This window comes from Chinchilla lanigera, unplaced genomic scaffold (genome assembly GCF_000276665.1).
Source record: "Chinchilla lanigera isolate Chin_1 unplaced genomic scaffold, ChiLan1.0 scaffold00069, whole genome shotgun sequence".
NCBI classification, from domain to species: Eukaryota; Metazoa; Chordata; class Mammalia; order Rodentia; family Chinchillidae; genus Chinchilla; species Chinchilla lanigera.
This window is the reverse complement of record NW_004955470.1, coordinates 8328761-8337308: the sequence shown is the minus strand read 5'-3', so window position 1 is coordinate 8337308 and position 8548 is coordinate 8328761. Positions and strand designations below refer to the sequence as shown.

The 8548-nt window shown below is 40.3% G+C and overlaps 1 long non-coding RNA gene across 1 annotated transcript; it reads left to right on the top strand.

The window, feature by feature from the left end:
* Positions 1 to 1302: 1302 nt before the first annotated feature.
* Positions 1303 to 7215, top strand: LOC102023021. The gene is made up of 2 exons (XR_263477.1): positions 1303 to 1555; positions 7101 to 7215. It is a non-coding gene; the product is annotated as an uncharacterized LOC102023021 (long non-coding RNA).
* The last annotated feature ends 1333 nt before the right edge of the window (positions 7216 to 8548 follow it).

Genomic DNA, 8548 nt, shown 5'->3' with positions numbered 1-8548 from the left:
CCTTTAAAGGGAAAAGAACAACTAACAGTGACTTTGTTAAACATTTAGCTGAAGAATTTATATAAAATATAACGAAAACTCTAGGAAAGCAGGAGGAAAGAAGGGACACAGTGCATCAGTAAATTGGAGCAGTTTAATTGGTTATTTGCAAATGATAAGAACTCAATAAAATCATAATGCATGAGGCAAAACTAATAGGAAAAACCATTATGCATGTATTCATTACCAAAGACAAAAACTGAAATATAATCGTAGGTTTCGATGACCTTTTAGAATATCAGGACACACTAATATTAGAGAAATATGCATGTGTCAAAGCTAAGCAAATACACTAGTTATCATAAAATAAAAATTTTATGGGCCCAATTTGTATAGTTAAGTTCTTTTAAAACTTTAAAGTAAAGAAAACTCTTGGTTTTCTTTTTTTCAAATATATATGGCACTAAAAAGTAAGGTTTTTTTCCAATTAACTTGATGTCGATATCTGGCAAGATTAGTGATCCAAGATAAAAATGCAAGTTCATCTCATTTGTAATAAAAATATAAAATACTAGAAAACCCAATTCACTGATCTACTCCAAGAACAGTATAAATCAACAGATGTTGCTCAGGAAGGTAAAAGACTTTCCCATTAGAAAATCGAATATGTGAAGTATTCCACTGATAGGAAGAAAAGCTGCACAGGCTGAAAATCACAGTCCCAGGGAGGGAGAGACCGCCCCCTCTCCTCACAGGCCGAGGAAGGTACACAGGGTCAAGGCTGCTTTACAAGGCCTGTGAAAGACAAGCGAATTCATTAGCCACTCTTGGTCGTTAGTGCTAATCTTCCTGATACACTAATAAGAGTATTTTCTAGCACTGCATCTAATGGCAAAATGCTAAAATGACTTGGTACAGCAATGAAAAATACAAATATCTATACCATTAGGGTTCAGTTATCCATATGGGTTCCAGGATTCCCAGCCCTCCTCCCCTCAGTAAATAGCAAACTCCAAATCCCGTAGATAAGATGGTGTAGTATTTGGGTATTACCTGCATATGTCCTCCTACATATATTAAACCATCACTAGATTATTCTTAATGCCTAATGCAATGGAAATGCTATGTAAATACTGCTCTGCTGTGTTTTTTAGGGAATAATTATAAGACATGTGTGCTTGTGTTTGGTACAGATGCATTTTCTCTCCAACATCTTTAACTTTCAGCTGATTGGATCCACAGACGTGACGTCACATCTGTGGATCCAATCAGCTGAAAGTTAAAGACGTTAGAAAGCATCACTGGGAATTATTTTCTGTTTGTTCTAGCCAACTTCATAAAATCATAAAAATAAGTGAGGTATAAATTGCGGAAATGAAAGTTATCCTATAGCGATAAGATGGCCTATCTATGAAATTAGAGTCTCAACAGAAAAACAAATCAGTGAGTAGGAACACCGAGCAAACCAGCATGATACTGTGAAGCATAGTGTTGGACTTACCTACCGTTTCTTCCTGGCACACAGCTCCCTCAGTGCTTGGAATCTTCCAAGCGCTAAGGGTCTGTTGGGACCATGGTGAGTTGCTTGCTTTGAGGCGGGTGTGGTGGCTTCACCAGAGAGGCCAGTACAGATATGAGGGTCTGAACTTTTAGTTCTTCCTCTGCAGAGTGCTGAGAGGTGAAAAGCTAAGTTAGCTACACTGCCCAAGGTTATAGTCATGTCACAAGCCATCATAATTATACAGTGAAGTCTCCGTGAAAATCCAGATCCGAGGGTTTGCAGAGCTTCCCGACAGTTGAACACTCAGAGGTCCAAGTGACCAGTGATCCATCCAGAGAGAACATGAAGCTCCTCACCCCACCCGTACTCCTTACCCTGTGCCTCCTTTCTAATTACCCGGGGAGTGCGAATGCTTCCCTGAGTTCTGTGAGCCGCTCAGGCAGACAAATTGAACTGGAGAAGGGAGTTGTGGGACCTTGGAGTTGTAACCAGGCAGGAGGATGACCTGGGCTTGCAGTTAGCCGCCTGAGAGGGGAGATCGTGGGACCAAGCCCTCCACCCGTGGGACATGGCACTGTCTGCAGGTGTCAGGGGTCAGAGTTGAGGTTATGGGGGAACCCCGTCGGTGTGTGCAGCAGAATTAATTTCTTGCTTGCTGGTGGGGAGAAGCACTCACCACTGCTGAGTTCACAGAAGTCTTTTGTGTTGATTGCGTTGTGAAAACAGAAAAAAAGAAACAGGCTGTTTGGTTTTTTTCCCCTGACATAAATGGCCAAGTCTAAACTGTACACACACTTCACACATGAGAACTTTCTCCTGTTCCAGAAATAACTGATTAGTGAGTGTAATTGAAAATATTTCCTTCCTCAGAGATAATATAAAAACTAGCCAGGACCAAGTTTCAAACAATGTAAGACCTATACTGAGAAAATCTAATATTTTATAGTAGAGAATGCTGTGGGACTTCAAGGAAGGGTTAAAATATTATTATTCTTGCTGATTGAAAAGTACAATTTTGTAAAGCTATCCATTATCAGCAAACAATTACAATTGCAGTTTATACACATTTATAGTTATAATTGTCCTAATAGTTTAATATGATGGAACGTAATTTATCATTATAATTCAAAATTTTAATATAAAATTATAATTGTGAGTATAAACCAATATAGCCTTAAGATAAGCCTGAGTACCTAAAAACATTTAGCATACGGTAATAGTGATATTTCAGGTGACTGGAGGAGGAGTAGAAAATTAGAAAAATTATGGCAATTGGCTGACTGGATATTTACTCTTGTGAAAATGTTCCCATTTATGAAACTAAAGTAATGCAAAAAATATCATGTGCCAAGTGTTTAAAATGTAAGGTATAAATGAATTCATGAAATATCAAATGACTTCAAAATCTAGCACAACAGAATGTAGAATACCTTCCCAGGTGAATCACAGAGCCAGATTACACAATTGTGTCCTACTGTATAAAACTGAAGATGTTTGTGCACCAAAAGGGAGATGTGTGTGTCATTTATGAAATGGTGACATAGAGAAAAAGAAGGTAAATTGACTGCAGAATTGGAATTCAAGTGGTTAATCACTTCCGCCATAAACCGGCATGAAGTTTTGGAAGCACAATTGTACAACAGCGTCTGAAGCCATAAGAGTCTTCATAATATCTCATCTTCGAGTTCTCTTCAAGGGATGCTTCCTAAGAAATTAATCAAGTATATGTTCAGAGTCTTAGTCTCCACAACGTGTGTCAGAGCATTGTTTAAAATGTTGTTTTTCTTTGTTTTTTGTTTTTTTGAGACAGAGTCTCACTGCGCAGTTCATGCTAGCCTTGAGCCCACTTTTGTAGCCCAGGCTGGTCTCAAACTCACAATTCTCCTGCCTCAGCCTCCCGAGTGCTAGGATCACGGCATGTGCCACCATGCCTGGCTAAATTGACTTTTTTAATGGTGTCAGTTTGGTTGATCACGATAAATCAGTGCTTGGGGACTGTGCTGGGTGGTTTCTTGCTTTGTATCTAGATGTGTGGAGGGAGGAGAGAAAACACCATTTCCCGCATGCCCCCTTCCCTTCCCATGCACAGAGCAGTTGCACCCCCCAGCCTCTCCCTCTCAGCCTGGCTGCTCTGACCTCAGTGTGCCCCGGGGCAATGGATTCTGTCAGCAGAAGGCAGCAGGCACTTATAAGCAAAAAATGTTTTTCTTTATAAACAGAGAAGCAAAATAAATAAGTTATCCCGACAAACCAATTATGTGTGAACAGAACGTGTACGTACGTGTGCAGTGTGTGCATGGTCAGGAGAACATATACAGATGCATAAAACTCTTAATTTCTTAAAACTCTTAATTTCTTTGCTAGACAGCTGTCCAGCAAAGGTTACTTCTCCACTTGTGCTATTGTCTCAGGTTAGGCCTGCTAGAAACAGACTCAGAGAGAAAGCAGAGGAGTTGGATGCAGAAATTGGACGCATGTCTGTAAAGAAGGGAGCAGCCAGGAATCAGCAGAGGGAGAGACTGATGTACCACACAGAAATTTCTGTTGCTCCCACAGAGTTCAGGAGCTGGGACCCTCCTCTGAGTTTTCCCCAGTTGAAGCAAGGGGCTGGGTCTGTGACTCCAGGAGATGCTAGCCACAGGCAGTGCTCAGAGGCACAGCCAGCTGTGAGCCTCCAGCAGCTCTCCCAGCAGCCTGGGGAGGAAGACCACCAGGTCCACCATGGCCTGCAGTGTAGCCAGGGTGTAGGGCAGGGGTCCATGAGCAGAGCCTCTCCAGGGACGCACAGGCAGAGCACATGGAGGTGCTGCTGGCGCTGTCTGGCAGGGTGGTTAAGGTGCAAGGCTCCCTGCATGTTCCAGGCCAGGCCACGCTGTGGGACAACAACAAGGACTCCAAAACCCTAAGAATTTTTAACACAGACCAAGCATATTCGTTACAAACCCGCATCCTCTGTCCTGACATGTTTCAAGGAAGTTCTTCTCCATCTGCTGACTCCGGGATCTGATCTGGATCTGCTTCAGCCGTGCCCCTCTGCTCTCTCTACCTGAGGTGGTGAGGGTCAAGGGGGCTGGACCGTGTGTGGACGTCCACTGTCTCCCCTGAGGTGACGGACCTTCTTCTCTGGAAGCTCACTGGTCAGACTGGTCGTGGTAACGCAAGGAGACGGAACACAACTCCTCAAGAGTCAGGGATAAGATGGAATCTTGTCTTCCAGTGAGAACACAGTGACCTTCAGGACCTGGAGCAGGGCAGTGGCTCCTGTTACAATTTGATTCAAAAATGGCCCCCAGAAGGCTCCTACATTGGGAGGTGAGGCATGGGAGAGTGATTGATCATGGCCATGTGCAGAGTTCCTTAGTGGATTAATCCTCTGAGGAGCTCCTAGCTGAACGTGCTGTTAGAAGGTGGGACCCAGTCAGAGGAGAGGGTCACTGCGGGATGTGACCTGGAAGCAGAAACTCTCCATCCAGGCCACTTCCTCTCTCTTGGGTGCTTCCTGCTGGTGTTCTCTCTCCCTCTCTCTCTCTCCCTCTCTCTCTCTGTCTCTTTCTCTTTTTCTCTCTCTCTTACCCTCTCCCTTCCCCACCATAAGCCGAGCCACCTCCTCCACCAGACCCCTCCTGCACACTGTTTCTGCCTCAGAGCCAACCATGGGCAGAAATCTCCAAAAACGCAGGTCAAAATGAACCCTTCCACCTTTAGGTTCTGTATGTCAAGAAGTTTGTCCTAACAACGATAAGGTACCTAATATTTTTCCAGACCAGACACTGGGTCCCTAAATGACCTCCCGTAGGACACTTGGCTCCTCACATTGGACTGAGGAAGAAATAAACTATTACTGCCCAAGTTGATTCATCTACCTGTGTGCTAGATGCATTTGTTACAATATGTAGTGTTACTTCAGCGATTATATTCTGTTTTGGGCTTTTCTGAGTTTTTCAAACTTTCTACAGCTAACATACATCACCTCATAACTACACAAAAATTATTTTTGAGGATGCATGACATCCACTCTCCTTCAAATGTTCAAAGTATTGTGGCCCTTGGATATCTTTTACTTGCATTTTTTCTCACTTACTACTTGATCTCTTCCAAGCTTTTAGCAACTCAGAGTCCACCAAGGGCTTTAGTTCAAATTTAGGTTTGGATTTAGGACATTGCTAATTCAGGACCTACAAAATAAATGTCCTTGCTTGCTTTTAGCCTGTGGACTAGGGCACAGGTTCTATCATACAAAGTAACATTGAGATTGCTGTCCACTTAAATACCTGAAAAACACCTGGAAATGTAATCTGAAGCCCTTGTCTTGCTACAGTCACTAGGTTAAAAAATCGTGGAACAGAAGCCATGCCAATATCGCTATTTTCAGGATCCTATCATTATGACTTAGAAATTGTAATACATTTAAAGATACTTTATAGGATGAGATGATTTCACAGTTTAAGTTTCTTAATGTAGTTGATTTTTAAAACAAATTATTTTAATATGTTCAGTAATTCTAGCCCAAAATATTTATCTCAGTATTAGATGTTTCAATGAGAATATTATCATGTCAATGATTATGGAGAATATATATTTTTAAAATATTAAATACTACCAAAAATTTTGAAGTAAAAAATTTTAAATGAATTTCTTATCAAGAATTTTACCTTAGACTATATATTACCTAATACTATGTAATTTTTATTAGGACATCTATAACACTGTTGTGTCTGTCACCTTCAAAACGTTGGATTATGTATAACGTATTTTGCTAATCTGCATGTAAAATATATAGACAACATACTTTATGATTTTCAATCATGTTACCTATAAATGTCTTTAAGATACTTTCTGTATCATTTTTTAAACGCAAACTTTACTGCGGTTATGATTTACATACCACAATGTAGTCAATAACAGAGGTTAAAATGATGTATTTATTATATAGTATATATATTTATAAATAGATTAATATAAATAGATTCAATAGGTATTTTTGTACCTTTTTAAAAATTTGAAATTAATAATTAGAAAACTTTAGATTCAACATATTTACCCATGAGATATAATTTCTACTGGCCTCTTGATAAAATCAGAGACAGGAAACTATCCATTAAAAATATTTATTTTATAATTTAATCTGTTCAAAACAATAGACTCTTATGTTGCGGGGGGAGGTCAGAAATACCTGGTTGTATGTAAGGAAGAACTGTGAAGTTTTTAGATTGAATAATATTTTATATTTTCTTAGATAGAAATATAATAATCTATTCCAATCACTGAGAAATAGAGTAGGAGATTTTAAATTGAAATGTTTGTGGTATTGCAAAATGTTAGACCTCATAAATTATTATTCCTAACACATCATATAAATATTTTTTAGAATTATATTCTCAGACATTTTATAATAATTACCACAGTGAGCTTCATAGCACTAAATATAAAATATTTATGGAGTATAACACCTTGTATACCATTTGGCCAGACTGTAAACTAGTAACCTTTTATCTAGGTATTAAATATTTGCCTTTATTTTACATTTATACAACTCTAAGCTTGTTTTAGTTTTTGAGGTGAGTTTTTATATCTAATTCCATGGCACATGCTGATTTTTCCATTTAATACCATTTTGTAGGGAGAAAAAGATGACATCAATGTCAAAATTCTCTGAAATAGAAATATTTAGAGAGCTGGTGCAAATGGACACTCATGGAACCAAGTTCAATAAATTATCTGAGGCAAATCGCTAACTATGTGTAATTATTTTAATATGTATCATTAAGCCACATTTTTTGTGGTGTGCATTTCCACTTTTACATTGCTTCCTTGTTTCTAGTCCAAGGACATATTTCAGTGTTATAATTTCTTCCGCCTAATGTGACCATTATTTGTGTTTTAGGAGTGATTTGTAGATTTTTTTTTGACAAGGGACAGGGGGTCCTTCATAGCATAGATATAGGAAATTAGTAGGAAACTACAGTTGCTCATTGTTATGCGGACGATTTAGCGGACTCGTATGAGCTATGCTACCTTCAATTTTCTGTACTTCCTCTCTCTCTTAAAGAATTTCCATTTCTATGTCACTTTTGACAAGGTTTTTTCTAAATGATTTACCTTATGCCCCTGACTTGCCTTGAAAGGGTAGTAAAACTTCAAGAGAGAGCCACGCTAGGATCTCAGACTACACGCAGGACGCAGAAGATAGACACTGATCGTGCAGACATTAACTTACTTGATTCCTGTAAAAGTCTCTCCCCATCAGCCTTTCATGAGGCTCAGAGCCAGTAATCCTCTGCCCAGGGGACTCAGCCAGCTGGGTAACCAGCAGGATCTGAATCTCAGTTCCTCATCCCTGGGTCCCAGCACCTTGCCCGTCCCATGCGGCTGGAGATGGCGCGTGTGTGGCACACAGAATGCGAGGAATGTGCCCAAGTTTCCTGCTACGGTCTGCCCATAGAGAAAGACAGTAGCAGTGGGAAGGTGGGGGTCCGTGCCCCCACACAGCGGCACTAGACGTTGGGAATGAAAGCGTGTCCCTGTCAGCGTGGTAGATGTTGCCACCACCATTTGCGTTTGGGAGAAGATGATTTTTCTTTCTTGTGTGTCTAAAATGAAACAGCCCATCCTATGTCCATTACTCCTTCTCACATTAAGTACCGAGTGCACTTTCAACCCAAGGAAACTGTGACAACTTCAGGCCATCAGCCCCAACAGCAGCCTTCCTCATAAAGGGTGAGTATTATGTCTCTTTCATGAGAATTAAAGATCTAATCTGGCCAGAGCTCCATCGATGCTGATCGGAGACGGAGGCTTCTTCAGAAACGGGAGTCACATGATTACCTTTTATGGATGAAGTATTCTAATTATTCAGTGGGGATTCGTTTCAGGTTACAGGATTTTTATTGGAAACCATTTACTTTTCAGTACCTGTCACTCGAAGTGGACAATGTAGAGGCACATAGAAGAATTACCGGAGCTCAAGGCCAGGCCCTCTGTAATTTGCATACACCCATATAATATAATTTTTATCTTCTTTTCACATAGGAAGGCAGTGAAATTGCCGACATCATCCACAGACTGCTG